At 51.7% G+C, this 4,469-nt stretch overlaps 1 protein-coding gene across 1 annotated transcript in view; it reads left to right on the top strand.

The window, feature by feature from the left end:
- Nucleotides 1-4,469, top strand: part of LOC102239660 (type-1 protein phosphatase inhibitor 4) — a 7,762-nt gene that overhangs the window by 2,750 nt on the left and 543 nt on the right. The gene's annotated exons all lie outside the window — the stretch shown is intronic.

Raw genomic sequence — 4,469 nt, 5'->3', positions numbered from 1 at the left:
CCTCCCGATCTGCCCTGCTCTGTGCATGACGGGGCGGCGCCCCAACTCCCCAATTGGCCCTGCTCTGAGCCTGACCAGGGGCTGCACTTAGGGATTGGGCCTGCCCTCTGCCACCCGGGAGCAGGCCTAAGCCAGCAGGTCGTTATCTCCTGAGGGGTCCCAGACTGCGAGAGGGCACAGGCCGGGCTGGGGGACCCCCCTCCCTCCACCCCCCGAGTGCACAAATTTTTGTGCACCGGGCCTCTAGTCTACAAAAATAAAAGAGAAAGATGCAAATTGACAGTACCTTCATGACGCTCACCAGCCAAACAGGAGTGAGTATGCAAATTAGCGGGACAAAGATGGCCACAGCCACAGAGCAAGCCAGAGCAAGCGGGAGGCTTGGGTCACCCCTGGCAATGGAGGAAGCCAAGTTTCCCACCCGCCCAGGCCAGCCACCAAAGGGGGAGCCTGTGGGCGGCAGACATGGAGCCAGCCGGGGCAGGTGCACAGAAGGCTTGGGTCACCCCTGGCGACCCAAGCCTACTGCACACCCACCCGGGCCAGCCGCTGAAGGAAAGGCTTGTGAGCAGAGGACACGGCGCCCGCCTGGCTGCCAAAGGAGGGGCCTGTGAGTAGAGGACACAGAGCTGGCCCAGGTGTGTGGGAGTCTTGGGTCATCATCGCTCAGGCTGGCCGCCGAGGGAGGGGCCTGCAAACAGCCCTCAGCCCCTTACCCAGGCTGGTCATGCCCCTATGGGGTGAGGGTCCCCGCTAGGGGGTGTGGCCAGCCTGAAAACAGCCATCAGCCCCTCACCCAGGCCAGCCAGGCACCCCAGTGAGGATCCCCACCCTGAAGGGGGTGTGATCAGCCTGAAAACAGCCCTCAACCCCTCACCCAGTCTGGCCACACACCCCCCAGTGGGGACCCCCATCCCAATGTGGGCATGGCTGGCCTGCAAACCACCACAGGCCCCTTGCCCAGGCCACCCTGCCCCCCAAGGGAACCCCCACCCTGATCCAGGACACCCTTCAGGGCAAACCAGCCGGCCCCCACCTGTGCACCAGGCCTATATCTATACTAATAAAAGGGTAATATGCTAGTTAGCCTGGGAGACCTTCCAGGAGACCCTCCAGACATTCTTCTGGACAAAGCCATGGTGGCGGGGCCGAGGTAGAGGCAGTTAGGGGCCAAGAGGGGAGGGCAGTTGTGGGTGATCAGGCTGGTGGGGGGGCAGTTGGGGGTGAGCAGACCAGTAGGCAGAGTGGTTAGGGGCAATCAGGAAGGCAGGCAGGTGAGTGGTTAGGAGTCAGTCCCGGAGTGGTTAGGGGCAATCAGGAAGGCAGGCAGGTGAGTGGTTAGGAGTCAGCAGTCCCGGATTGCAAGAGGGATGTCCAACTGCCAGTTTAGGCCAGATCCCTCGAGGGGTCCCAGATTGGAGAGATGCAGGCCGGGCTGAGGGACACCTCCCCTCCCCCCGCCCCTGTGCACAAATTTCGTGTACCGGGCCACTAGTTTAATATAAAGTGTCATTGATTGGGAAAATTTTAGTCAGCCCTGGGGGACTGTGTGTGTCCATGATGGAACCTCAGACGTATCTGCTCTGCCCTTGTCCTAGGTGAACCGTGTAAAGAGGAATATCGGAAAGACTGATGATCCTTTCTAACTTTGAGGCTTGTAGTAGTGTTGACTAAATTAAGAATTTTTAGTATGATAACAAGAACTCAAAATTTGTTGTTGTTGTTTTTCCTTAAGGCAACTTTCGTTAAGCAGGTAGTTAGCAAATGGTGGGTGAAAAGGGATTACTTTAAAATTACATTCATCTGAAATCTATAGTGCTTGGTGATCTCATTCTTTAAATGGCTTTCTTTACAGCCCAGGCAATAGATCAGAATCACATTGCTCCTGCTATTGTGCTACTGAATAATAAGTTTCAGAGTACTCAAGAATTACTGGATCACTGACTGATTATATATTGAACAGCTTGTATATTCAGATCACAGTGTGTAGGGGTGGGTGTTATATACACACAAAAGCAAAATCCCAATGCACTGGAATCAGCATCTCCATTAACATCCTGTTTGCAGCTAAACATGCACAGGCCCACTATGCCTACCAGCCAGAAAGACAAATTGCGTTTGTGTTGGTCTGCACTGCCTTTCAGTTAGGCTTTGTAGAGGGTGGCCTGGAGTATTTCGGAATAATGAAGGTTGTTTTTATTTCCCTCACACACCGGAGGTTTTGCTTATAGCCTTGAATATCAGCTTTTGAATCCTTGAAAGCCCTCACCACACAATACAGCTTTTCTCAAAGAATATGGTATTAGGGAATTCTTTTTCTGAGATGAATAACACAGTTTTAAAGTGATTGCAGTTCCTGAAATTAGTAGGACTTTGGACAATACAGGACAACTTGAACCGAAGGTGCTTAAGACCCTTGTAAAAGTTTTATGGTTCTTTCATGCTTTTGCTTTTGTGTTCTAAAATGCAAAAAGGCCTTGAAGGAGAGAAGAGGTGTTGGGGAGCACACGAGACTTGGTTGGAAAGTTTGTAAGGAGGACATTCTGAGAAAAGGGAAGTGTGTTGAAGGACACCTGCCCTGTTTATAGGAATTCTGACTTAGGGGAGACTTATGGGAGTGTGGAAGGCGGTGCCCCTAGTAATTCCTTGATCTTTCCAAACAAGCCTGTGCATGTGCAGACCCCCGGGTGTTGACTGGAATCCTTATGCTTACTCCTGGGTGCCCTTGCCTACAGGACAATGTAAACACATGTGTCCTCCCAAGATTACTCACCCTACTGATTGCATCTAAAGATAAAAATTCCAATAAAGGCCTAACGAGGCAGGCAATCGAGGCTGCCCTGGCCACTAGATCCAGGGGCCCCTTAGCCCTCTCTTTCACAGTCGAACTGTGTCTGAGTCATCTGTTCATCTGTCATTCAGGGGCTCAGGCCCAGCAAAGAGGAAGCAAAATGTTATCAGAAGGGGAAAGAGTCTTGTGAATGCTACCTGGAGGGGGGAAAGTGCAACTGGATCTTAATCCCCTTTTTGTTTTGTAGAAGAATGTCATTGTAAAATATGAGGTCTGAGAAGGACAAAAGGTTCCAAAGTCAGTCCTTGTAACAGCCTCCAAATTCCACATGTGAGCTGTTTGTCCCAGGCGACTGGTTGGATAAATGGTAACTAACTCTAAAGGCTCTAGAGCTCCTGTTTTCTCCAGTAGCACTTCTCATTCTTCCAGTGCCTTATCTTCTATCATTAATTGTTCATTTAATAGTTTTGTAATACCTACCAGGTGCCAGGTCCAGCATCATGTTGTGAAGATACAAACTTGGAGATGGTGGTACACAAAGCAGACACCTTCCTGTATCTCTCAGAGTTTACCGTCTAATGTACACATAATTATAACAACTATGATCGCTGCCATCCAACTTCCTATCTACTCTGCAGCCAGAGTGGTCTTTTAAAAACACCCATCCAATCTTGTCACATCTCTCTTTTAATGTGTATACTGGCTGCCAATTGTCTTTAACATAGAGAAGAAAACCCAGAAGAGGCCAGAAAGCAGCTCTATTTTCTGTTGGAGGCCTCCCCCCCGCCCCCCCGCCTGCCCCCCAATTCTTCCCACTCTCCCTCCAACTTCCTGTTCCGGACTTTCTGTTCCAGGATCAGCCCCCTTCCTTCCTGGCAGCACTCAGTTGTCAGAAGAAGGGATTATATGAAGCAAAGTTCAAAGGTTGTGGCTGTAGTGTCGTCCCCACAAGAGATGATGGAGACTTGAAACAAGGTGGTGGCAGGAGAGAGAGAATTGGAGAGTTTCTTGAAACATGTATGTCAACACCTGAGGGCTGGATTGGAGAGTGAACACTATGAAAGCACCCAGATCCCCCGCCAGTGTAAGTGTCTGGATGCTGGGCCATCCCCTAAAAGGCAGGCAGAGCAGGAGAGGGGTCAAGGGGTTGTGTGTGTGTAGGTGGGAAGCAAGGAAGGTGTGGATGGCAACAGGAGGGAGAAGTTAACTGCCCCCTAGTTCCAATGCCACCAATCCTTCCAACAAAGTATTGGCCTTGCCATTTTGACAGTGAACCCCACTGAGAAATTCATTTTGCAGAGCCTCCCCATGCATGGCGCGTAGAGAAGTTCGCCAATGCTTCCCTACTTCTTGTGCAACTCATGAATACCTGCGATCTTACTCCTTTAAAAAACAACAATGGACAACAGCTGTCGGTGTGAGCCGCCACGCAGTGACATAGACCAGGGCGGCCACCGTAGCGGCCCCTGGCGGTGCCCTTTGTGACGCAGGCGCAGTGACGCGGCCCGGTGCCTGGGAGACGCGGCCCAAACAAACCTGCTTCAGAGCCAGCTTGAAGCCCCACTGGAAGCTGCCGCCGCCCGCCTTTCCGCAGGATCGCCCTCCAACTCGCCCACCATGTCGACGTCCAGCGGTTCTCAGCGTCCGATCAAGGGGATCCTGAAGAACAAAGGCTCCA

Source organism: Myotis brandtii, unplaced genomic scaffold (assembly GCF_000412655.1).
Source record: "Myotis brandtii unplaced genomic scaffold, ASM41265v1 scaffold657, whole genome shotgun sequence".
Lineage (NCBI taxonomy): Eukaryota > Metazoa > Chordata > Mammalia > Chiroptera > Vespertilionidae > Myotis > Myotis brandtii.
This window is presented reverse-complemented; position numbering and strand designations above follow the sequence as displayed.